The sequence below is a fragment of the Ranitomeya variabilis genome, chromosome 1 (assembly GCF_051348905.1).
Source record: "Ranitomeya variabilis isolate aRanVar5 chromosome 1, aRanVar5.hap1, whole genome shotgun sequence".
Lineage (NCBI taxonomy): Eukaryota > Metazoa > Chordata > Amphibia > Anura > Dendrobatidae > Ranitomeya > Ranitomeya variabilis.
This window is the reverse complement of record NC_135232.1, coordinates 1,092,831,474-1,092,858,182: the sequence shown is the minus strand read 5'-3', so window position 1 is coordinate 1,092,858,182 and position 26,709 is coordinate 1,092,831,474. Positions and strand designations below refer to the sequence as shown.

Sequence of the window (26,709 nt, the reverse complement as noted above, 5' to 3'; positions counted from 1 at the left end):
TGTCTGTCTGTCTTTCTGTCTGTCTTTTTGTCTGTCTGTCCTGGAAATCCCGCGTCTCTGATTGGTCGAGGCCGCCAGGGAGCATCCACGTTCTTGCAGCACGGCGTTCGTGGCGTCGGTATTCAGCGCTTTTGCTCCTGCGAGTGGTTCGCTCTCCTACAGCGCTTTATGCATATACCGCCTTATACATGAAGACGCCCTACGCTCCCACGCTTCAACTAACGTTTGACCTTGTGTGTAGGTCCTCACACACATACTGCGGTCTCCAGTACTCACAACTGTGTCTGATGAAGGTCTTTTTGTACAGACCGAAAACGTTTATATGTTGGACTGGATGCACCGAATAAATTTATTTCTAAAAACTTGCAAACAACATCTCTAGAGTGCCAAGTACTTCTTATTTAAGCTTTTGGAGAATAAACATGAATGCATGTGTTCAGGATGCTTTAAATACATATTTAAATACATAAATTTATAGATTTAACCCCTTAACGACCGCCGATACGCCTTTTAACGGCGGCAGTTAAGGGTACTTAAACCACAGCGCCGTTAATTAACGGCGCTGTGGAATAAGTGAATAGCGCCCCCAGAGTCGGATTTTCTCTGGGGTCTCGGTTGCTGGGGGTAGCCGAAACCCCAGAGAACATGATTCGGGGGGGGGGGGTTTACCGACCCCCGAGTTGCGATCGCCGGTAATTAACCGTTTACCGGCAGTCGCAAAAAAAAAAAAAGAAAACGCGATTTGCCATTTAATTTCTCTGTCCTCCGATGTGATCGCACATCAGAGGACAGAGAAATGGGGTCCCCGATCGCCCCCCGATACTCACCTATCTCCCCCGGTGCTCCTCGTGGCTCCCGATGGGCGCCGTCATCTTCTTCTGGCCAAAAAATGGCGGGCGCATGCGCCATGTGCCAGCCGGCACCCGGGAGATCTTTGGGTTCTCGGCTGCCGGGGGTAGCCGAGACCCCAAAGAACATGATCGGGGTCGGTTTTTACCGACCCCTGTTTTGCGATCGCCGGTAATTAACTGTTTACCGGTGACCGCAAAAAAAAAAAGTGATGTGTAATTCTCTGTCCTCTGATGTGATCGCACATCAGAGGACAGAGAAATAGGGGGATTCGGGGACCCTATCATACTTACCGGTGTCCCTGGGTCCTCCTGTGTCCTCTCCTGGCCGCCAGCTTCTTCCTTCGGTAAGAAAATGGCGGGCGCATGCGCAGTGCGCCCGCCATGATCTGCCGGCCAGCAGCTAGAGGAGTTGGGGCTAAATTTAGGGTTAGGGCTAGGGTTAGGGCTAGCGTTAGGGTTGGGGCTAAATTTAGGGTTAGGGTTAGGGTTGGGGCTAAATTTAGGGTTAGGGTTGGAGCTAAATTTAGGGTTAGGGTTGGGGCTAAATTTAGGGTTAGGGTTGGGGCTAAAGTTAGGGCTAGGGTTAGAGTTGGGGCTAAATTTAGGGTTAGGGTTGGGGCTAAACTTAGGGTTAGGGCTAGGGTTAGGGTTGGGGCTAAAGTTAGGGCTAGGGTTGGGGCTAAAGTTAAAACTAGGGTTGTGGCTAAAGTTAGGGTTAGAATTGGGATTAGGGTTTGGATTAGGGTTGGCATTAGGGTTACGTTTGGGATTAGGGTTAGGTTTGGGATTAGGGTTAAGGTTAGGGTTGGGATTAGGGGTGTATTGGGATTAGGGTTAGGTTTGAGGTTAGGGTTGAGATTAGGATTAGGGGTGTGTTGGATTTAGGGTTCTGATTAGGGTTATGGTTGTTTTGGGGTTAGGGTTGTGATTATCGTTAGGGTTGTGATTAGGATTATGGATCGGGTTGGCATTAGGGTTAGGGGTGTGTTGGGGTTAGGGTTGGAGTTAGATTTGGGGGGTTTCCACTGTTTAGGTACATCAGGGGGTCTCTAAACGCCACAGCAAATTTTTGCTCTCAAAAAGTCAAATGGTGCTCCCTCCCTTCCGAGCTTTGCCGTGCGCCCAAACAGTGGTTTACCCCCACATATGGGGCATCAGCGTACTCGGGATAAATTGGACAACAACTTTTAGGGTCCAATTTCTCCTGTTACCCTTGTGAAAATAAAAACATGGGGGCTAAAAAATCTTTTTTGTGGAAAAAAAATATTTTTTATTTTCACAACTCTGCATTATAAACTTCTGTGCAGCCCTTAGGCATTCAAAGTTCTCACCACACATCTAGGTAAGTTCCTTGGGGGGTCTAGTTTCCAAAATGGGGTGACTTGTGGGGGGTTTCTACTGTTTAGGTACATCAGGGTCTCTGCAAACGCAACATCATGCCCGCAGACCATTCTATCAAAGTCTGCATTCCAAAATGGTGCTCCCTCCCTTCCGAGCTCTGCCATGTGCCCAAACAGTGGTCCCCCCCACACATGGGGTATCAGTGTACTCAGGACAAATTGGACAACAACTTTTGGGGTCCAACTTCTCTTGTTACCCTTGTCAAAATAAAAATTTGGGGGCTAAAAAATCTTTTTGTGTACATTTTTTTTTTTTAATTTTCACCACTCTGCATTATAAACTTCTGTGAAGCACTTGGGCATTCAAAGTTCTCACAACACATCTAGATAAGTTCCTTGGGGGGTCTAGTTTCCAAAATGGGGTCACTTGTGGGGGGTTTCTACTGTTTAGGTACATCGGGGGCTCTGCAAACGCAACATAACTCGTTTCAATCTTCAAGAGTGGAATGGCACTAGGTCCATATGACCATTCTATCAAAGTCTGCATTCCAAAACGGCGCTCCTTCCCTTCTGAGCTCTGCCGTGCACCCAAACAGTGGTCCCCCCGCACACATGGGGTATCAGTGTACTCAGGATAAATTGGACAACAACTTTTGGGGTCCAATTTCTCTTGTACCCTTGTGAAAATAAAAACTTGGGGGCTAAAAAATCTTTTTTGTGGGAAAAAAAATATTTTTAATTTTCACGACTCTGCATTATAAACTTCTGTGAAGCACTTGGGCATTCAAAGTTCTCACCACACATCTAGATAAGTTCCTTGGGGGGTCTAGTTTCCAAAATTGGGTCACTTGTGGGGGGTTTAACTGTTTAGGTACATCAGGGGCTCTGCAAACGCAACATAACGCCCGCAGACCATTCTATCAAAGTCTGCTTTCTAAAACGGCGCTCCTTCCCTTCCGAGCTCTGCCATGCGCCCAAACAGTGGTTTACCCCCACATATGGGGTATCAGCCTACTCAGCATAAATTGCACAATAAATTGTGGGGTCCAATTTCTCCTGTTACACTTGTGAAAGTAAAAATTTGGGGGTGAAAAATCATTTTTGTGGAAAAAATATGATTTTTTTTATTTTCATGGCTCTACATTATAAACTTCTGTGAAGCAGTTGGGGGTTCATAGTGCTCACCACACATCTAGATAAGCTCTTTGGGGGGTCTAGTTTCCAACATGGGGTCACTTGTGGGGGGTTTCTACTGTTTAGGTTCATCCGGAGCTCTGCAAATGCAACATGACGCCCGCAGACCATCCCATCAAAGTCTGCATTCCAAGCGGCGCTCCTTCCCTTCCGAGCCCCGATGGGTGCCCAAACAGTGCCCCCCCCCCCACATATGGGGTATCTGCGTACTCAGGACGAACTGGTCAACTTAAGTTCTTTAAGGGGTCTAGTTTCCAAAATGGGGTCACTTGTGGGAGGTTTCTACTGTTTAGGCACATCAGGGGCTCTCCAAACGCGACATGGTGTCCGATCTCAATTTCAGCCAATTCTACATTGAAAAAGTAAAACGGCACTCCTTCTCTTCCAAGCTCTGCGGTGCGCCCTAACAGTGGTTTACCCCCACATATGGGGCATCGATATACTGAGGAGAAATTGCACAACAACTTTTGTGGTCTAATTTCTCCTGTTACCCTTGTCAAAATAAAAATTTTGGGGCAAAAAGATCATTTTTGTAGAAAAAATGCGACTTTTTATTTTCACGGCTCTACGCTATAAACTTCCGTGAAGCACCTGGGGGTTTAAAGTGCTCACCACACATCTAGATAAGTTCCTTAAGGGGTCTAGTTTCCAAAATGGGGTCACTTGTGGGGGGATTCTACTGTTTAGGCACATCAGGGGCTCTCCAAACACGACATGGCGTCCGATCTCAATTCCAGCCAATTCTACATTGAAAAAGTAAAACGGCACTCCTTCTCTTCCAAGCTCTGCAGTGCGCCCAAACAGTGGTTTACCCCCACATATGGGGTATCGATGTACTCAGGAGAAATTGCACAACAACTTTTGTGGTCTAATTTCTCCTGTTACCCTTGTGAAAATAAGAATTTGTGGGCAAAAATATCATTTTTGTGTAAACAAATGCGATTTTTTATTTTCACGGCTCTACTTTATAAACTTCTGTGAAGCACTTAGAGGCTCAAAGTGCTCACCACACATCTAGATAAGTTCCTTAAGGGGTCTAGTTTCCAAAATGGTGTCACTTGTGCAGCGTTTCCACTGTTTAGGCACATCAGGCGCTCTCTAAATGTGACATGGCATCCGATCTCAATTCCAGCCAATTCTGCATTGAAAAGTCAAACAGCGCTCCTTCTCTTCCAAGCTCTGCGGTGCGCCCAAACAGTGGTTTACCCCCACATATGGGGTATCAGCGTACTCAGGAGAAATTGCACAACAACATTTATGGTTAAAATTTCTGTTTTACACTTGTGAAAATAAAAAAAATGGTTCTGAAGTAAAAATGTTTGCAAAAAAAAGTTAAATGTTCATTTTTGCCTTCCACATTGTTTCAGTTCCTGTAAACACGTAAAGGGTTAATAAACTTCTTGAATGTGGTTTTGAGCAAGAATGGTGTCACACTTGGTTATTTTCTATTATATAGACCTCTCAAAATGACTTCAAATGTGATGTGGTCCCTAAAAAAAAATGGTATTGTAAAAATGAGAAATTGCTGGTCAACTTTTAACCCTTATAACTCCCTAACAAAAAAAAATTTTGTTTCCAAAATTGTGCTGATGTAAAGTAGACATATGGGAAATGTTATTTATTAACTATTTTTTGTGACATATCTCTCTGATTTAAGGGCATAAAAATACAAACTTTGAAAATTGCAAAATTTTAAAAATTTTCGCCATATTTCCGTTTTTTTCGTAAATAATCGACAGTAATATCGAAGAAATATTACCACTATCATGAAGTACAATATGTCACGAAAAAACATTCTCAGAATCAGCAGGATCCATTGAAGCGTTCCAGAGTTATAACCTCATAAAGTGACAGTGGTCAGAATTGTAAAAATTGGCTCGGTCATTAAGTACTAAATTGGCTCTGTCACTAAGGGGTTAAAAGTTAAAAAGACAGCAAATAATATAAAAAAAAAGGTTCATCTGAAATCTTGACCCTTAACCTTGTCTGTGCACCAGTCGAGAGGCTCAAAGTGCAATGATAATGGCCGCAGAGACTTAATAACACAGGAGCTTTGTGAGAAGTGAATATTAACTACCAGGAGCTGAGTGGAAAGTCACCCTCCAAATAAGAAGCATTCCTACAAGCATAGTCTTCTGCCATTAAGCCATAAAGTGGGGTCACTCTGGACTCACAGATTCTCCAAGGTATGGAACAACTCTATTCTGCATCTCCTAGGGTTATTAGGAATCTGCAGGACCCAGCACAGCGAGCCAGTACCTCACCCACAGCATGTGCATTGTGACAATGTAAGCGGGCACAGATATCATAGATATATGTGGAAAAACACAACTGTGTCCTCCCCAAACTGCAAAGTGCTGGATTTCTATTCTGTGCTTGCGTGGATAGTTATTTTCCAATGCATTACTATTCGGTTGAGTAAAACTGAGGGGCACATATTTAGACTATATGGGACTTAGTGATGGTGGTTAGGGGAGGTCCTTGCTGAAGCACCACTCCAGCTTTTTATTTTTATTTCTGCACTGAAGTGGCACATCTAATTTACAGTCTCTGCCCTTAGTCTTATACTGACCAGCTGCCGTCTTCAGCTCTTCCCAGCACTGCTCCGGTGCCGTGCCGTCACAACTTCTGACTGACCAGAAGTCAGAGGTAACGGTCACAAGTTCTCTATGAGATCCTCGTTCTGGCCTCGTTCTGGCTCTCATAGACAAACATCGAGTTGTGACTATCAGTCCGCCAAGCAAACAGCGGAGCGATCCGGCAGGTCACAACCTGCAGATGACAAGCGAGGGTGGCACTGAGAAGAGAGAAAGACGGCTGGCTGGTAAGTATAAGAGTAGGGCCAGGGAACTTACATTAGTGGCAGCACTCCAAGAGTAAAATTAAAAAAAAGCTAGAATGGTGTTCTAAAGGGGTTGTTCACTACTTAGACTACCCTTCTGAATTCCTGTTTCCCCCCAGAAAAATACTAACACTTAGGGCACCTTTCCACTTGCGAGAAACTCGTCCGTATCTCGCATGTGGAAACCAAGCTCTGGCGCCGACACTTTGGAGCGGAGCTGTGCGGCCGCGTAGGAACACATGGAGCTGCACGCTCCGCTCTGGAGTGCCGGCTCCACAGCTTGGTTTCCACATGCGAGATACGGACGAGTTTCTCGCAAGTGGAAAGGTGCCCTTATACTCACTTCTGATGGTGGCACTGTTCCAGTGATGTCGACACTGGCTCTTCTGGAGTTGATATGACATTGTCATGTCACGCGACCAGGGGCGGATTATCAGAGGGTCAATATGGGCGGTAGCCCAGGGCCCAGTGGTGTGGGGGGGCCCTGGGCTACTACCGCACAGATTGCCCACCGGCCGCCGCCATCAGGCCCCCTGACTGACTACTACTACTGGCGTATGTAATATGATCATTCTGTGCCCAGACCCGGCCGGTGGGCAGAGAGAGGGGGCCCGCATCGGGCCCCGTCTCATCTGCTCACCGGGCCCCTACCGGCGCTGCCTGCGGCGGTTTCCTATTGACGTGCGGGCGCGGGCCCGCACGTCAATAGTTAACAACAACAACAGCCGCCAGCCAATTGGAGGCTGGCAGCTGAAGTCGGCCGCAGGCACACGCGCAGTGCACACGTCGCCGGCGTCTGTCAGTCGCCGGCGAGTGAGCGCTGCTGAAGGGAGCTCGCCGCCTGGAGCGCAGACAGGTGAGGAGAACTCGGGTGGTTTTGTTTTTTTTGCTAACCTAAGTAACGTAGAGTGAGACACTGGGGGCAATGCTGGAGACACTGGGGCTGGGCCTGGGCAATGCTGAGACACTGGGGCAATGCTGGAGACACTGGGGGCAATGCTGGACACACTGGGGGCAATGCTGGACACACTGGGGGCAATGCTGGAGCTACTGGGGCTGGGGCAATGCTGAACACACTGGGGGCAATGCTGGACACACTGGGGGCAATGCTGGACACACTGGGGGCAATGCTGGAGACACTGGGGCAATGCTGGAGACACTGGGGCAATGCTGGACACACTGGGGGCAATGCTGGACACACTGGGGCTGGGACAATGCTGGACACACTGGGGGCAATGCTGGAGACACTGGGGCTGGGACAATGCTGGACACACTGGGGGCAATGCTGGAGACACTGGGGCTGGGGCAATGCTGGACACACTGGGGGCAATGCTGGAGACACTGGGGCTGGGGCAATGCTGGACATACTGGGGGCAATGCTGGAGACACTGGGGGCAATGCTGGAGACACTGGGGCTGGGGCAATGCTGGAGACACTGGGGGCAATGCTGGAGACACTGGGGCAATGCTGGAGACAATGGGGCAATGCTGGACACACTGGGGGCAATGCTGGAGACACTGAGGGCAATGCTGGAGACACTGGTAGCAATGCTGGAGACACTGGGGGCAATGCTGGAGACACTGGGGGCAATGCTGGAGACACTGGGGTTGGGGTAATGCTGGACAGTGGACACACTGGGGGCAATGCTGGAGACACTGGGGCTGGGGAAATGCTGGAGACACTGGGGGCAATGCTGGAGACACTGGGGGCAATGCTGGAGACACTGGGGGCAATGCTGGAGACACTGGGGCAATGCTGGAGACACTGGGAAAATGCTGGAGACACTGGGGCAGATTGCTGGACACACTGGTTGTAATATGCTGGACACACTGGGGTCCGGGGGTAATATGCTGGACACACTGGGGCAGATTGCTGGACACACTGGGGGCAATGCTGGACACACTGGGGCAATATGCTGGACATACTGGGGCAGATTGCTGTTCACACTGGGGGCGGGACTGGAGGCATGGGCAGAATGTAGATACGGGGCATAATTGGAGACATGGCGCAGAATGAAAGACATGGGGCAGGATTGGATTATGGGGCAGGATGGCAAAATCATATGGGGTAGAAAGAGGGCAGGATGCGAGATCATATTGCTGGAGCCAGGAATGAGATACACGGGGCCAGGATGGGGAATATTATTACCATAGGGGCTAATTAAGGGATATTATTACTGCAGTGATGTATTTATTTTATTTTTTGAGTATACTGTTTTAAATGGGGGGGGCGGTCCTGTTACTGTGCAGAGTGACACTATATCGCCTTTTTTTCTTCATGTGGTGTAAATTTGTAGAAATTGGGAAAAATTAAGTAATGTGTTCTGCAAGCGGAGCTCGAGATAACTGTGTTATTTCCTGCAGAAACAAGCCCTGGCTGGAAGAAGTGATGGCGGTCTGTGCTGGATGAAAGATGAAGGACTTCACCTAGAGACGTCACTGGTGAGTCAGTGTGTTACCTGCACACTGACACTATACACTGTATACTATATGCAGAGCTCCTGTGTATAATACCACCAGTGATCTCTGTATTACCTCTACACAGACACTGCATACTAAGTACAGATCTCCTGTGAATACTGGCACTTATGGTGATAGTATTGTGTTTTTTTTTTTAATTACTGATCAGTATTGTAGTATTCAATCACTATGTGGTGGTAATATGTGGTCTGGAAATGGTGTTGTGGTATTTGTCCCTTGAATGTGCTATTTGGTCACCAAGTGGTGGTAATATGTGGTCTTGACATGGTGCAGTGGTATTTGTTCCTTGTATGTGATATTATTCGATCACTGTGGTTGTAATTTGTGGTCTGGACATGGCGCGGTGGTATTTGTTCCTTGTATGTGATATTATTGGTCAAAATATACCTAAATTGTATTGCAGATTTTAACAAATATTTAATAGGTTACAGTAGAGTAGGGCCCGGCCATTTTTCTGGAATAATCTGGTTCGGGTATAACATGACCCCCGTCACATGACCCCCGTCACATGATCCCCGTCACATGACCGGGGGGGCCCACAGTGTCTGAACAGCCCGGGGCCCTGCCTACCCTTAATCCACCCCTGCACGCGACCCCTACAATCAACGCTGGCTTCACTCTCCCCGCCTTAGGAAAAATCAAGATATCTGGAGGAAATGAGAGGACAACCACAGCTCTGACTTCCTCTGGATGTCAACTATGTCTGTAGGAGAGGAGAGTGAAGCCAGCGCTGACTGGTCTCAGAGATCACGTGACATAATAATGAGAGGTGAGTATAAAGCTGGAGTCACACTAGTGATTTTAAAATCGGTCCGATTTTGTTCCTGCAAAGTTGGACAAGTATAATGTGTTTTTTATGCGATTACAGTCAGAGCTTTCTAACCTAGCATCCAATTTACATGCAAATGCAATGCGATTGCTTTCCGATTGCAATGCGATTTTAACATGAGCTTTTACATAGAGAAATTCCCTATGTCATTTACACATCGTTTTCAAAGGAAATATTCTTCAAAACACACATACAGTATATACATTAGATAGATAGATAGATAGATACATAGATAATAGCTAGATAGTGTAGTGCAGCGGGTTTGGTGCAGTGAGACAGACAGGCAGTGACCCATCAAAATTCAAAGCAAAATGTATTTAATGTCCAAACTCACAGAAATAGCACACAATATCCTCCGGATCGCAGCCAGGAAACAAGACAGTCCACATCCGAGACTGGTTGCCGTGGACAACTGTACCACTGCTACGCTAAGGGGTGCCAGGTCTTTTGCCTCTATTTGGCTCTGTGTTGCTTCACAAAGGCTGAAGCTATGGCAGAGCCTTCTGCTCTGCACGCTTGCAAAACCAAAACTGACACCCAAACCCTCTGCTGCAGGGTTTTTACAAGGAACCTGTGGCCATAGGCCACATGGAAGACCCAGCCGGAAGGAAACAGATTACCCCACTACCAACCTGTAGTCTGTTTAAAAAATAAAAGCCCATAGCAGGTTTTCCTAAATCTGCCTTGGATAAATTGCTTGCCCAAAACCAAAACTTACTTTTATTTTGCATTGCAATGCACTCCCGCGGCCTCAGTGCGCATCCTGGGGGACACATAGTGACCCTCGCATTTGACCTCGGTCACTGCCTCACGATAGATAGATAGATATAGATGAAAAGCCAGCAATTCACCTGGCGCATACAGTATAATCACAGTGTGACAGATTAGAATAGAATAGATATGAAGATGTAACTGATATATATAAATCTACACTGCTCAAAAAAATAAAGGGAAAACTTAAACAACAGAATATAACTCCAAGTAAATCAAACTTCTGTGAAATCAAACTGTCCACTTAGGAAGCAACACTGTTTGACAGCTTTAATATTGATGCCCTATCCCCAACGATCAGCAGTTCCCCATGTCGGTTCCCCGTGTCGGTGGATGCCAGAACTGCTCAGTTATTGAGCTGCACAGGACCTTCAACAGAATAGTGGCCGCGTCCAGGTATTGCATATCCTACTGATTTACCGTAAATAGAGAGCGGATGTGCAATATCCTGATATTAGAGAGAAGAACAAAGCCAACTATAAGACAGTGTGCCCCTTGGCAAACATCCGACTGCACTGATAAACTCTCTAGAGCCTGATGTTAATTGAGAGCATCTAGATAGTTAACAGAGGGTTGCCTTAGCAACCTGATGCCAAATAATTATCAGCGTTTAATAGACCAAGTGTCAGTGTGAGCAGGTTGCGGGATGCAGTGACAGACAGGAGACAGAGCAAGGGTTAACAATTTTAATGCACACTGGGATACTCCACGCAGGGAGGTTAAAGGTTAACTCAGGGGGTTGGGTAGGCAGTTCAAAAATATGGATATGATAAAGGGGTTAAGAAACAGTGGAAAAAGGTATTAACAGTTCTTGGGGGTTAACTTACCCTGTCAGACGTTTATCAAGATGTGGAATAGGTGATGTCGCCAACAACGGCTGATGCAGCGCTTGTCCAATATGGTCCTGGAAGGAATGTTGATTCGTCTTCTGGTGGCAGCAGTTGATCTCCGGTACCTTCCGCTGAGCCCCTAGTCTATGTACTGATGTGGCCGGAGGAGCGTGGGCCACGGCACTGTCTGAGCCCGACGGGATCCGGTAGACATACACTGGTGAATCAGGGTGCAGATGACAGTCCTGCACCCGGTCTCTCTCTGGCAGCATGCGCACAGTACTCACTAGCCCAGAATGCTCAACACCGTGCTTTGTGGTCACCAACGGGCACACTGCTCGTCCCTCCTCATAGTCTGTCAGCAGTGGCAGGGAAGCTCGAGTGCGGTCCTGCGCTATACTGATACTCAATGGGATGCGCCCAGGTTCAAGGGAGCAGCCACTTCGAGAGTTTCAAGTTCCTGTTCCTCTTCTGGGTCGATGGGCAGGGAGTCTTCGTCATCGTCGAGAGCTGTGGAGGGACGTGTTTTGGGGACAACTTGTGTTCCCTCTGTTTAGTCAGGGTCTCATGACAAGTATGGATGTAACATGTTCAAATGAACTACTCGAGTGGGAGCATCTTCTTTCCCTTCAGGCTGGACCTCATAGATGGGACCTTCAAAACCAATTCTGCTTTCATCCAATAAGGGGTCTTTTCCCACCGATACTCCAATTTGCCTCAAGGACGTGTATCTCAGACCAACACGCGGTCCCCAGCCTTAAGAGCTGTCCCTCGCAGGGGAGTCACTTCATGGTGTTCCAGTTCCTGGAACTTGGTCTGCACAAGTAGATGTAGAGTCTTCAAACGGTGACAATGTTCACGGACCCAGGTGGACACCCTCATCCGTGGGTAGTCTTCCTCTGGATCCAATTCCAGCTCAGTGATTTCTCGCCCTTTCCGGCCGAACAGCAGAGTGTATGGTGTATATCCAGTTGTACTGTGCACCCGATTGTTGTACACCCAGACTAAATAAGTCACAAACTCAGGCCAGCAAACTTTCTGGTCTTCCTAGAGAGTTCTCAGCATCTGAATCAGTGTCCTATTAAAATGCTCACAGGCCCCATTCCCTTGGGGGTGGTAGGGTGTCGTCCTTGAAAACAGGCACCTTGGTCAGAGTGAATTCACTTCGGGCTACCGTAGACTCAGATGAAGTCTCTGCAAGTGGCCTGTACCACCGACTCAGCAGTCTGATCCCAGGTTGGAGTTACCACCGCGAATTTGGTGACGTGATCGGTCATTACCAGACAGTGTTCATATCCAAGGTGGGCTGGGCCCACAGTCAAGTAGTCAATTATCAACACCTCTAGAGGCGCAAAAGTCACAATGGTTTTTGTAGGGGCCCTCTGTTCGAGAGGCTTCGCTAACTCGCAGTTCCTGCACTGTTGACACACTTCATCTACTGCCGCTTTCAGTCGGGGATGGTAGACTAGCTTCTGTAGCCACTAGAACGTCTTTTCTGGGCCAAAGTGGGCTTCTCTCTCATGAGCTTCTGTGGCCACCTCACGCTGTAACTGCCAGGTGACCCCCAATTCCCATTCCAACTGCATCTTCCTGCACAGCAGGCCATCTTCCAGTTAGAGCTTCTCCCATTGCCGAAGGATCTGCAGAGTTCCCGGGGACAGGGCGTCTCTCTCTCTTTTGCTGGTGAGTTGTCTCAAAATCACCCAGCGCCTCATCTGAGCGAGTTTCCTATCTTCCTGCTGAAGTCATACCCAGTAATCACGAGGTCGCCCTAGGTGTGTCCTCTGGACGTTTCCCCGATCTGTCCCTGCATTGCCGCCACTGTCCTGGCAGTTTTACGAAACTCAGGGATCTCTTCAGCCTCAAGGTCTTCGTCCTGGTAAGGTCCTGGTCATTCATGAAAAAGAAAAAGACTGACAGCACTCACAAGTTAGGGCGCCCGGTCCCAATCCAGAGAACCTTGCTGGATAATCCGATTGGCCCAAACCACTATATGAGATAGTATATGGCTTACTTTTGATTGGGCCCGTGTTCCTATGGCAATGACTGATACATTATGCCGATTGGTTGATGAAAACGTAAACTATGTAACTCCGTATATTTATATGATTTCTAGACTTACTAAGTGGTGATTATACTTGCGGTGGTGGATTTTTATTATGTGTATAGTTGATGTTTGTTTTGATATTTTTAACTGTGATATACTGTGTATGGGGGGTTGGCTTGATCGCGATTGGTGCAGCATGTGGCATCGACACTATTTAAAGCTGTCCCCTGACAGGATTTGTTATGCTTGAAAAAGACCTCCGGGTCGAAACGTTGCTGTAACATGGCTCAATAAAGTTCTAACTTGGAATACTACACCTGGATGGAGCGCTGGTTCTTTACTTGTTTACTGGTCATTCATGAGTCATTCTGGATAAAGCATCGGCATGTGTGTTCTCTGCTCCTCTCCGATAGGCAATCTTGTATCGGTATTTAGCCATGCGGGCCACCCATCTCTGCTCCGTAACAGCTGGTTCTATCTGAACTTCGACTCCTTCAAGAGGGGTGCAGTCTCGGATAGAGGGGTGCAGTCTCGGATAGGTAATGTGAGCACAGTCTGATGGCAAGACGAATTTAGCAGAGGCTGGAACGATTACCTTGCCTAATGCTCTACCTTCACTTGATGTCTCCTGGACTTGAGCCACTCATATCAACTGTTGGAACACTTTTCTCTGAGGGTTCCGAGGGCTCCATTGATTCAGAACCACATCGGTGGACTCACTAACCAGGATGTTTTCCAATTCCTTCATTACGTTCATTCCTAAAGTCACAGCGGGGCCACTACCAGGATCTCCAGCTATTAACATGATTCCCTTCCGGCTCACACCTTTGCCGCACACAGTGATTTGCATCCAGACAACCCCTGCGACCAGGATGGGCAACTGGTTGGCCGCCATTAATCGGATCACGGGACCCCATTCAGGTCGCATTGCCTCAGGGAAGTGACGTCTGAAATAAGGGTACCGTCACACAGTGCCATTTTCATCGCTACGACGGCACGATTCGTGACGTTGCAGCGTCGTATGATTATCGCTCCAGCGTCGTAGACTGCGGTCACACGTTGCAATACACGGCGCTGGAGCGATAATTTCATGACGTATTTGCGATGTAGAAGCCGTTGGTTACTGTGCGCACATCGTATACAACCTGTGTCACACGATGCAATCATGCCGCCACAGCGGGACACTAGACGACGAAAGAAAGTTTCAAACGATCTGCTACGACGTACGATTCTCAGCGGGGATCCGGATCGCAGTAGCGTGTCAGACACAACAATATCGTAACGATATCGCTAGAACGTCACGAATCGTGCCGTCGTAGCGATGAAAATGGCACTGTGTGACGGTACCCTAAGTCTCGGGCATCGTAGTCACTTGAGAGCCGGTATCAACCAAACAGCGGACAGCCCGGCCATCCATTTCGGCCCAAACAAGAGGACTCAAAGTAACTAAATTTGTGGGACTTCTCTCTCTCTTGGCTGCTCAGGCTCCAGGTGGTGTCTCCCAACCACGGAGCCCGCTAGTTTAATGGACGGCGGTGGAGGGGCCTTCCTCGGCGTGCACATCCTTTAGCATAATGTCCAGTATCTCCACAGTTGAAACAGGTCGGCGACTCTTCTACGCGTTGCTATCTCGATCCCTGTCGATGCTCTGGGCCAGTTCTGCCTCTGCAGGGGTTCAGGGGCTTTGAAGGTTTCTTCTTCAGGTCAGACCATTCCTCTCACATGTCTTGGAATTCCTTCCAAAGTTCGTTCACCAAACTTAGTTTGGTTGCCAATTTGACAGATACTTCTCCGCTCCAAACTTTTCCTGCCGGAACTGTCAACCTCTGCTCTTGCTGTCCACTTGCAAAAAGGACATGAGCGGATTTACCCACAAGCGCTCCTGCAAGGCCTGTTTAAGCAACACATCTCTAAAGCCTGTCACCAGCTGATCTCTCAGAACTTTGTCAGGGGGTCCTACAACTATGCCATCTCGCTTAGCGATTGCAGCGTGAATCTCCTGCAGCGCGTTCATGTACTGGGTCACAGTCTCCCCCTCCCTTTGGGCATGGCTAAACAGGTGCTTGCGCAACTCTCCCACGTCCGTGGGGTCTCCATGCATTTCTTCTAAGATTTGTAGTACCTTGGTGAAGGTATCTCGCTCATGGAGAGGCCGAAATATGATGGAGCTCCTCGCCTCTCCGTCCAGGGCTATCATAGCAATCTTTGCCTCCATTGTGGGGGTCATGGGGTGCATCCTCAACATACCCCGAACCCGCTCAGTCCAGTCCCACAGAGTGTTGCCTCCCGTAAACTTCTGGATTTTGCTCAACATTGCCCCAGTAATATACTAGCCCTTGGGGTACCTATGACCGCTTGGTCTGTCCCCCCTGTGCCTGTAGACTGCATCCTGCCGCCTACGCCAAGTGTGAGCAGGTTGCGGGATGCAGTGACGGACAGGAGACAGAACAAGGGTTAACAATTTTAATGCACACTGGGATACTCCATGCAGGGAGGTTAAAGGTTAACTCAGGGGGTTGGGTAGGCAGTTAAAAACATGGATAAGATGCAGGGGTTAAGAAACAGTGGAAAAAGGTATTAACAGTTCTTGGGGGGTTAACTTATCCTGTCAGTCGTTTATCAAGATGTGGTCGTCCCGGAATAGGCGATGGCGCCAACAAAGGCTGACGCAGCCCTTGTCCAATATGGTCCTGGAAGTAACGTTGATCCGCCTTCTGGCGGTAGCGGTTGATCTCCGGTACCTTCTACTGAGCTCCTAGTCCATGTTCTGATGTGGCTGGAAGAGCGTGGGCCACGGCACTGTCTGAGCTGGACGGGATCCAGTACACATACACTGGTGAATCAGGGCGCAGTTGACAGTCCTGCACCCGGTCTCTTTCTGGCAGCACGCGCACAGTACTTACTAGCCCGGAATGCTACGCACAGCGCTTTGTGGTCACCAACGGGCACACTGCTCATCCCTCCTCATAGTCCACAGCGGTGGCGGGGAAGCAAGAGCGCGGGCCTGCACTATACTGATACTCAAGGGCAGGAGCGCTCACATCCCCCTGCTGTGGTCTGCCTCTTCCCGCCAAGTCTGCCGGTTTCTGCGCACGCTCAGTCTGTAAACCCTTAGCGACACCCCCTGTTTCCACCTGCAAAGATTTGTCTGGTCTCTTAAGCTTTCCCCCAGACAACAAAGGAGACAGTTCTGGAGTCGGCACAGAAAAAGTACACGCGGCACGCTCCCCCTCCTTACATCAGTCTGACGGTTTGTGCACACCGCATCTTATAGATACAGCTATCGTTTTTGAAGCAGAAGATGCATCAGGAAAACCAAGGTGGTATTTTCTCTAAAACGTCTTCTTTGTTGTTTTTTTCATTGTTTTTGAGGCAACTTTGCTTCCACTGTCTTTTACTTTTTTAATTTTCCATATAAGATTGTGGCGGTTTCCAAGTGGAAGTCGATTGAAGAATGGACCAGTCACTTCCTTTAGCCGCTTTATGGCTTTCAAATAATTAAGCGGTTAAAATAAATTACAAAAGAAATACAGAACATGTGCACAGCAAGTCGATTCAACATTGCAGTGCACATGTTCATTATTTTTAACGTTTATTGACCGCTTTTTCAGGCAGAAACCATTTGAAAAAGACGTTGTGTGGACATACCCCAGTGCAGCACAGATGCAGTGAAGTGTACAACATCAGCAATGACAGTGAAAAATATTCAAGTCACATAGTGGAACTGAATAAAGGATAAACAATAAATAAATTTGTAAAAAAAATAACAAAAACAAAAAAAGCCAAACCTAGAATGATCATAACTATAAAACTGTTGCGTTATTTATCTCTTACGACGAATACCGTAAAAAAGAATGTAACGTTTTCACCATATTGACACACAAAATAATCGATGAAAAATTTGTATGTAAAAAAAATGGTATAATTAAAAAGTCATCACATTGCGCAAACAAGACCCTATATAGCTCTATTGATAGAAAAATTAAAAATATGGGAATGCAAAAAGGTAAAAATTACTTACAGTAATATTATTTTCCAGAACCCGTGACAGCACCCATGAAAGAGGAGTCCCACCCTACAGCAGGACAGGAAGCCTAGGGCAAAATTAAAAGGCAACACCCATTTCCTCCTTCAATGCTTTACAGAGCACTTACTGGAGATGTTGTCCCTATAAAGATGCTCAAAAAGACATAAAACCCACACACATCACAAGCCAAAGGGAGGGACTTGGAAGGCGGCTGCCAAGGGTTCTGGAGAGTAACATTACTGTATTTTTTCTCTGTTCCTTTCATCAAAGAGAGATAAGAATAGTAATACACCCTTAGGGAAGGACCACTGCTAATAAACAAAGCATAATTATAGCATGCCCAGCTCACAGGTGTAGGTGAAGCCTCGCACTATTTTATTGTAGGCCATTACTGGGCTACAGTTTCCCTCTGTCACCTGTAGTTACTGTGATCTGAGCGGAACCATCATATCACTGCAGCTGAAGTGCTCAGATCACAGTAATAAATAGTGAACATTCATCAGGTCTGGGCACCAGGGCTGCAGTGGTGACTTCATCCAGTGTTGAGTACACATCACTGGATGAAATCACTTACACTGTGCTGGTGACCGGACCTGATGAGTAGAGTTGAGCGAGCTGTATATAAAGTGCATATAAAATGGTGTGGTAGAGTTCAAAGGAATATCACATATTAATCATTAAATATTAAGATAAAGTGCAAAAGACATAAATATGAATAGCTGTCACTTATTGTGTGCAAAATTAGGGCAAGAAGGTGAAGAAAAGGAAGGAAAGAAGGGAGGTAGGCAAGGGAAAAAAAGGAAAGGGAAAAATGGGGGAAAAATTGTGACAAGCCACAATTAAATTCAGAACAAAATATCCATAAGGACATAATGCATGGATTAAACGCTGCTTGTGATTGATTGCAGAGCTGGAACCGTCTATGATGACATTAAAGAGCATCCCAGTGGCAACAGAACTAAAAAATTAATAAATAAATAAAACCAACATTAATCTCAAAACATACAATAAAGAATAAGATAATACAATTAAACATAAAAATGGAGAAAAAGAAAAAAGAGAAAGGATAATGACCCCTGTACATTCACTTTATGAGGTTTTCTTTACCCTTCTCTTTCTGCTTCCCGTAATTTTTCTGTAATTGTTTGTTTTAATTATTTATCTAATAAATACATATTTTAATATATACACTGTTTTTCATATATGTGGCTGTGTATTTCTGTTGGCTTTATACTTATTGTTGATGCACGACAATTAGCTTTACTAACTTTTTTGTGTTTATGCTATGTATTTTATTTTTCACGGATAACACTCATATCTACGACAGTCTCAGGCTGTTCACAAGCAATCAAATGCCCTCCACGTGCTCTTCGCTTTTCACTGACTGATAGGAGAAAGTGGAGAAAGTTTTTTTTTCTAATCCGTGAAAAAAAATTGTCAGTTGCCTATTTTACCAAATAAGTACAGAAATACTGGAGAAAATCTGCAACATCAAAAACGAACCAATTACTCATAGTGGGAACGTAGCCTCAGATATCCACAATGTTGAGAAAGAAGAAAGCATGTACAGTCTAAGGGAGGGCAGAGAAGACAGGCTACAGATAAGGGAAAGGAATGTGTCAGGACAAGCCGTCCTCTACAACCTGTTTATATGGTTATGCCGTTCCCTGTGAGATAATGTCATCCATACCTTTACTTATGTAATCTGTTGCTCCCTGACTGAAAAATAATTGTTTAATTTATATGCAAAGGAGGATTAAGTGCTCTGCCTCTGCCATCCCGACTCTGTTCCTCGCCCAGCCTCACCTTCTTCTGCTAGACTGACTGCTCACTAACTGTGTAGTCATGCCAGGGAAGGTGAGTAACTACATGACCTGTTTCTATAAAGAGTTTGGGGCTTGGATCTTTCTGACAGATTCCCTATAAGCACTGGTACGGTCATACTAGGACGTATATACTGAGGTGCAATCCTAGGTGGTTTTCACCTCTTAGATAACTTCTGTTATCTGCCGGCGGCACTGTTGGTTCAACTCTCTTCTTTTGCTGAGGTTTTTTTTTCATAATCCATAGATAACCAAGCAGTTGAGGAACAGTAAAGGTACCGTCACACTAGGCGATATCGCCAGCAATCCGTGACGTTGCAGCGACCTGGATGGCGATATCGCTGTATTTGACACGCAGCAGCGATCTGGATCCCGCTGTGAAATTGCTGGTCGCTGCTAGAAGGTCTGCACATTATTTGGTCGCTAGGTCGCCGTGTATCGCCGTGTTTGACAGCAAAAGCGACGATACCAGCGATATTTTACACTGGTAACCAGGGTAAACATCGGGTTACTAAGCGCAGGGCCGCGCTTAGTAACCCGATGTTTACCCTGGTTACCAGCGTAAAAGTTAAAAAAACAAACAGTACATACTCACCTGCGCGTCCCCCAGCCTCTGCTTCCTGACACTAAAGCGCCGGCCCTAAACTGAAAGTGAAAGCAACAGCGGTGACGTCACCGCTGTGCTGTTAGGGCCGGAGCTCAGTCAGTGCAGGATGCAGAGGCTGGGGGACGCGCAGGTGAGCATGTACTGTTTGTTTTTTTAACTTTTACGCTGGTAACCAGGGTAAACATCGGGTTACTAAGCGCGGCCCTGCGCTTAGCAACCCGATGTTTACCCTGGTTACCCGGGGACCTCGGCATCGCTGGTCGCTGGAGAGCGGTCTGTGTGACAGCTCTCCAGCGACCACACAGCGACGCTGCAGCGATCGGCATTGCTGTCGCTATCGCTGCAGCGTCGCTTAGTGTGACGGTACCTAGTGAATCTAGGAGGCAGAGTCTGTAAATCAGCTAACACCAGCATTTGTTGGGCACAGTTAAACTCAGTTAATGTTTTTTTTGATTAATTAAAATGCCACAATCTTCCTTTTATAAACGGGGAAAAAACAGTCTCCATTATGTCCTAGCTAATAGTACCAGGTAAGCCGAACATGGGGACGACCAAATTTTAGTTATGTAGTTCATCCAATAATTATTATATACACCGTATATACTCGAGTATAAGCTGACCCAAGTATAAGCTGAGGCACCTAATTTTGCCACGAAAAACTTGGTAAACTTACTGACTTGAGTATAAGCCGGGTAAGCATTGTCTCCTCATCCCTATCCTGGTATACATAGCTCCCCATTCCAGTATACATGGCTACCCCCTCCTGTCATTGCATGCATAGCTCCTTATTCCCTATCCTTGTATCCATGGTTCCCATTAAAAAAAACAAAAACAAACATCCTACTCACATTCCTGTGCGCCCTCACTGGGTCTCGGCGTCGGGAGCTCTTCCTGCCGAGCGATCACATGTCCCGGCTCATTAAGGTAATGGATATTCACTCCACACTTATGGGAGTGAAGAGGCATGAATATTGATTACCTTAATGAATGGGGTCACGTGATCGCTCGGCCGGAAATACTGCTGGTGCCAGAACGAACGAGATTCAGGGAGGGTGTGCAGGAAGGTGGGTAGGATGTGTGCTGGATGCCGGCTGCTACTGGTGTCACTGTGTGCGCTACTGTTGTGAACTATAGTTCTTGGCTCCCTCTTGTGGTCATTAGCGGTATGGCACTTTGAGTGTCTTTCCCCAGGTTGGCACTCACCTGCTTCGTTTGGTCTGGGTGTGCCTATATAAACTTCCTGGATACTCAGTATTGTGCCTGGATTCGTTGTTATCAGACCTTGTCTGTTTTCTCCTGTCTCCTGGTCTCCTGATTTTGCAAGATAAGCTAAGTCCTGCTTTCTTATTTTTGTGCATTTGAATTTCCCTTATTTTGTTCCAGCTTTGTTTAAAATGTGATTCCTGATTTTGCTGGAAGCTCAAGGGGGGCTGTTATCCTCCCCCCACACCGTTAGTCGGTGCGGGGGTTCTTGGATATTCAGCGTGGATATTTTGTAGGGTTTTTTGCTGACCGTATAAGTCATCTTTCTATTTTCTGCTATTAGTCAGTGGGCCTCTCTTTGCTAAATCTAGTTCATTCTTACGTTTGTCATTTCTTCTTACCTCACCGTTATTATTTGTTGGGGGCTTGTATTATAACTTTGGGGTCCTTTCTCTTGAGGCAAGAGAGGTCTTATTTTCTCTGAAAGGGTTAGTTAGTTCTCCGGCTGGCGCGAGACGTCTAGAACCAACGTAGGTACGTTCCCCGGCTGCTGCTAGTTGTTTGTGTTAGGATCAGGTATACGGTCAGTCAAGTTACCACTTCCCTATGAGCTGGCTTTTTGTGTTTGCAGACTTAGCTGGTACTCTTGAGATCCTCTGCCATTAGGATCGTAACAGTAATCCAGGCCCAAAAAGTGCATTGCTGAAGTGGGACTATAAGAAAAGAAGTCTGAGTTTTTTTTGTTTTTTTTTCTTCCTCCCCTTTATCTCTGAGTGGCTTGAAGCTCTGCTGCAGACATGAATGTTCAGACTCTGATTACTAGTGTGGATCAGCTTGCTGCACGTGTGCAGGGCATTCAGGATTTTGTTATTAGCAGTCCTATGTCAGAACCTAAGATACCTATTCCTGAGCTGTTCTCTGGAGATCGATTTAAATTTGGGAATTTTAGGAATAATTGTAAATTGTTTCTATCTTTGAGACCTCGTTCGTCTGGAGACTCAGCTCAACAAGTTAAAATTGTTATCTCCTTCTTGCGTGGCGACCCTCAGGATTGTATTTCTCATTGGCGCCAGGAGATCCGGCATTGGCAAATATTGATGCATTTTTTCTGGCGCTCGGATAGCTTTATGAGGAGCCCAATCTTGAAATACAGGCAGAAAAAGCATTGCTGGCTATCTCTCAGGGCCAGGATGAAGCTGAGGTGTACTGCCAAAAATTTCGGAAATGGTCCGTGCTTACTCAATGGAATGAGTGTGCTCTGGCCGCAAATTTCAGAAATGGCCTTTCTGAAGCCATTAAGAATGTGATGGTGGGTTTTCCCATTCCTACAAGTCTGAATGATTCTATGGCTCTGGCCATCCAGGTTGATCGGCGTTTGCGGGAGCGCAAAACTGCTAATCCTCTGGCGGTGTTGTCTGAACGGACGCCTGACTCAATGCAATGTGATAGAATCCTGACTAGAACCGAACTGCAAAATCATAGGCGTCAGAATGGGTTGTGTTTTTACTGTGGTGATTCTACACATGTTATCTCGGCATGCTCTAAACGGCCATCAAAGGTTGTTAGTCCTGTCGCCATTGGTAATTTACAGCCTAAGTTCATTTTGTCTGTGACTTTGATTTGCTCATTATCTTCCTACCCTGTTATGGCATTTGTGGATTCAGGCGCTGCCCTGAGTCTTATGGACTTGTCGTTTGCCAGGCACTGTGGTTTTGTCTTAGAGCCTTTAGAAAATCCTATTCCTCTTAGAGGAATTGATGCTACGTCATTGGCGTAGAATAAACCGCAGTATTGGACACAAGTGACCATGTGCATGACTCCTGAACATCGGGAGGTGATTCGTTTTCTTGTTTTGCATAAAATGCAGGATTTGGTCGTTCTGGGTCTGCCATGGTTACAGACCCATAATCCAGTTTTGGATTGGAAGGCTATGTCCGTGTCAAGTTGGGGTTGTCAGGGAATTCATTGCGATTCCTCGTCGGTGTCTATTGCTTCTTCTACTCCTTCTGAAGTCCCTGAGTATTTGTTGGACTATCAGGATGTATTCAGTGAGTCCAGGCCCAGTGCCCTTCCTCCTCATAGGGACTGTGACTGCGCTATAGATTTGATTCCTGGTAGTAAATTTCCTAAGGGACGACTATTTAATCTGTCTGTACCTGAGCATACCGCAATGCGTTCGTATATCAAGGAGTCTCTGGAGAAGGGGCATATCCGTCCATCCTCTTCCCTTCTTGGTGCGGGATTCTTTTTTGTGGCCAAGAAAGACGGCTCTTTGAGACCGTGTATAGACTATCGGCTTTTGAATAAAATCACTGTCAAATTTCAGTATCCTTTGCCACTATTGTCGGACTTGTTTGCCCGGATTAAGGGTGCCAAGTGGTTCACCAAGATAGATCTTCGCGGTGCGTACAACCTTGTGCGCATTAAGCAGGGAGATGAATGGAAAACTGCGTTCAATACGCCCGAAGGTCATTTTGAGTACTTGGTGATGCCTTTTGGGCTTTCTAATGCTCCCTCAGTGTTTCAGTCCTTTATGCATGACATTTTCCGGAAGTATCTGGATAAATTTATGATTGTTTATCTGGATGATATTCTGGTTTTCTCTGATGATTGGGATTCTCATGTAAAGCAGGTCATGATGGTGTTTCAGGTTTTGCGTGATAATGCTTTGTTTGTGAAGGGCTCAAAGTGTCTCTTTGGAGTGCAGAAGGTTTCCTTTTTGGGTTTTATTTTCGCCCCTTCTACTGTGGAGATGGACCCAGTCAAGGTCCGAGCTATTCATGATTGGACTCAACCCACGTCCGTTAAGAGTCTTCAGAAGTTCTTGGGTTTTGCTAATTTCTACCGTCGTTTTATTGCTAATTTTTCTAGCATTGTAAAACCTTTGACGGATATGACCAAGAAAGGTTCTGATGTTGCTGATTGGGTTCCTGCGGCCGTGGAGGCTTTCCGGGAGCTGAAGCGCCGGTTTACTTCGGCGCCTGTTTTGTGCCAGCCTGATGTCTCACTTCCCTTTCAGGTTGAAGTAGACGCTTCTGAGATCGGTGCAGGGGCTGTTTTGTCGCAGAAAGGCTCTGGTTGCTCTGTGATGAGACCATGTGCTTTTTTTTCTAGGAAGTTTTCGCCTGCTGAGCGGAACTATGATGTTGGTAATCGGGAGTTGTTGGCTATGAAGTGGGCATTTGAGGAGTGGCGTCATTGGCTCGAGGGAGCTAAGCATCGTGTGGTGGTCTTGACTGACCATAAAAATCTGATGTACCTCGAGTCCGCTAAACGCCTGAATCCTAGACAGGCTCGTTGGTTGTTGTTTTTCTCCCGTTTTGACTTTGTGGTCTCGTACCTGCCTGGTTCAAAGAATGTGAAGGCTGATGCTCTTTCTAGGAGTTTTGTGCCTGACTCTCCTGGAGTCGCAGAGCCAGCGGGTATTCTTAAAGAGGGAGTAATCTTGTCGGCCATTTCTCCTGATTTGCGATGTGTGTTGCAGAGATTTCAGGCTGGTAGACCTGACTCTTGCCCACCTGACAGACTGTTTGTTCCTGATAAATGGACCAGTAGAGTTATTTCCGAGGTTCATTCCTCAGTGTTGGCAGGGCATCCTGGGATTTTTGGCACCAGAGATTTGGTGGCTAGGTCCTTTTGGTGGCCGTCCCTGTCGCGGAATGTGCGATCTTTTGTGCAGTCCTGTGGGATTTGTGCTCGGGCTAAGCCTTGCTGTTCTCGTGCCAGCGGGTTACTTTTGCCCTTGCCCGTCCCGAAGAGGCCTTGGACGCACATTTCCATGGATTTCATTTCAGATCTTCCGGTGTCTCAGGGAATGTCTGTCATCTGGGTGGTCTGTGATCGTTTTTCCAAGATGGTCCATTTGGTGCCCTTGCCTAAGTTGCCTTCCTCTTCCGATTTGGTTCCTTTGTTCTTTCAGAATGTGGTTCGTTTGCACGGCATTCCTGAGAATATCGTGTCTGACAGAGGATCCCAGTTTGTGTCCAGATTCTGGCGATCCTTTTGTGCTAGGATGGGCATCGATTTGTCATTTTCATCTGCCTTTCATCCTCAGACTAATGGCCAAACGGAGCGAACTAATCAGACGCTGGAGGCTTATTTGAGATGTTTTGTTTCTGCGGATCAGGATGATTGGGTGACTTTCTTGCCACTGGCTGAGTTTGCCCTTAATAATCGGGCAAGTTCCGCTACTTTGGTTTCGCCATTTTTCTGCAACTCTGGTTTTCATCCGCGGTTTTCCTCGGGTCATGTTGAACCTTCTGACTGTCCTGGGGTGGATTCCGTGGTGGATAGGTTGCAGCGGATTTGGAATCTTGTGGTGGACAACTTGAAGTTGTCACAGGAGAAGGCTCAGCGCTTTGCCAACCGCCGCCGCGGTGTGGGTCCCCGACTTCGTGTTGGGGATTTGGTTTGGTTGTCTTCTCGGTATGTCCCTCTGAAGGTTTCCTCTCCTAAGTTTAAGCCTCGCTTTATTGGTCCTTATAAAATTTTGGAAGTCCTTAATCCGGTGTCGTTTCGTTTGGATCTTCCGGTGTCGTTTGCCATTCACAATGTGTTCCATAGGTCTTTGTTACGGCGGTACGTGGTGCCTATGGTTCCTGCTGTTGAGCCTCCTGCTCCGGTGTTGGTTGAGGGCGAGTTGGAGTATGTGGTGGAGAAGATCTTGGACTCTCGTCTCTCTAGACGGAGGCTTCAGTATCTGGTCAAATGGAAGGGCTATGGTCAGGAGGACAATTCCTGGGTGGTCGCCTCTGATGTTCATGCGGCCGATTTGGTTCATGCCTTTCACGCTGCTCATCCTGATCACCCTGGTGGTCTTGGTGAGGGTTCGGTGACCCCTCCTTAAAGGGGGGGTACTGTTGTGAACTATAGTTCTTGGCTCCCTCTTGTGGTCATTAGCGGTATGGCACTTTGAGTGTCTTTCCCCAGGTTGGCACTCACCTGCTTCGTTTGGTCTGGGTGTGCCTATATAAACTTCCTGGATACTCAGTATTGTGCCTGGATTCGTTGTTATCAGACCTTGTCTGTTTTCTCCTGTCTCCTGATTTTGCAAGATAAGCTAAGTCCTGCTTTCTTATTTTTGTGCATTTGAATTTCCCTTATTTTGTTCCAGCTTTGTTTAAAATGTGATTCCTGATTTTGCTGGAAGCTCAAGGGGGGCTGTTATCCTCCCCCCACACCGTTAGTCGGTGCGGGGGTTCTTGGATATTCAGCGTGGATATTTTGTAGGGTTTTTTGCTGACCGTATAAGTCATCTTTCTATTTTCTGCTATTAGTCAGTGGGCCTCTCTTTGCTAAATCTAGTTCATTCTTACGTTTGTCATTTCTTCTTACCTCACCGTTATTATTTGTTGGGGGCTTGTATTATAACTTTGGGGTCCTTTCTCTTGAGGCAAGAGAGGTCTTATTTTCTCTGAAAGGGTTAGTTAGTTCTCCGGCTGGCGCGAGACGTCTAGAACCAACGTAGGTACGTTCCCCGGCTGCTGCTAGTTGTTTGTGTTAGGATCAGGTATACGGTCAGTCAAGTTACCACCTCCCTATGAGCTGGCTTTTTGTGTTTGCAGACTTAGCTGGTACTCTTGAGATCCTCTGCCATTAGGATCGTAACAGCTACAGAGAAATGAATATTCATTTCTCTTTAGCAGTGACACAGGCTTTAGCCACAGCCGCCTGCTCCTACCTCTGTGACCCGCTGCTCCGCGGCTCCCCCGCGGCTCCCCCTCCCCCCGCGGTTTCTGAAACAATTGACTCGTGTACAGCTCTGTCAAAAATTAAGAGACCACTGCACAGTTTTATAAAAATCAGCTTCTCTACATGTCTGACAGCCATTCCATTCCAGTGTCAGTTGAATTCCCACCAGAGTAC

At 46.8% G+C, this 26,709-nt stretch overlaps 1 protein-coding gene across 4 annotated transcripts in view; it reads left to right on the top strand.

Annotated features, from left to right (window-relative positions):
- The first annotated feature begins 5,391 nt into the window (after positions 1-5,391).
- The window catches only part of LOC143788907 (ADP-ribosyl cyclase/cyclic ADP-ribose hydrolase 2-like), a 75,028-nt gene continuing 53,710 nt past the window's right edge, over positions 5,392-26,709 (top strand). Inside the window, exons 1-2 of one of the 4 annotated variants that reach the window (XM_077278969.1) lie at positions 5,394-5,571; positions 8,591-8,668. The gene's annotated coding sequence lies outside the window, so the exon portion shown is untranslated. Of the gene's footprint in view, positions 5,572-8,590; positions 8,669-19,047; positions 19,069-26,709 lie in introns of those variants that run through there. The other 3 variants (XM_077278945.1, XM_077278897.1, XM_077278937.1) reach the window with 3 other exon arrangements.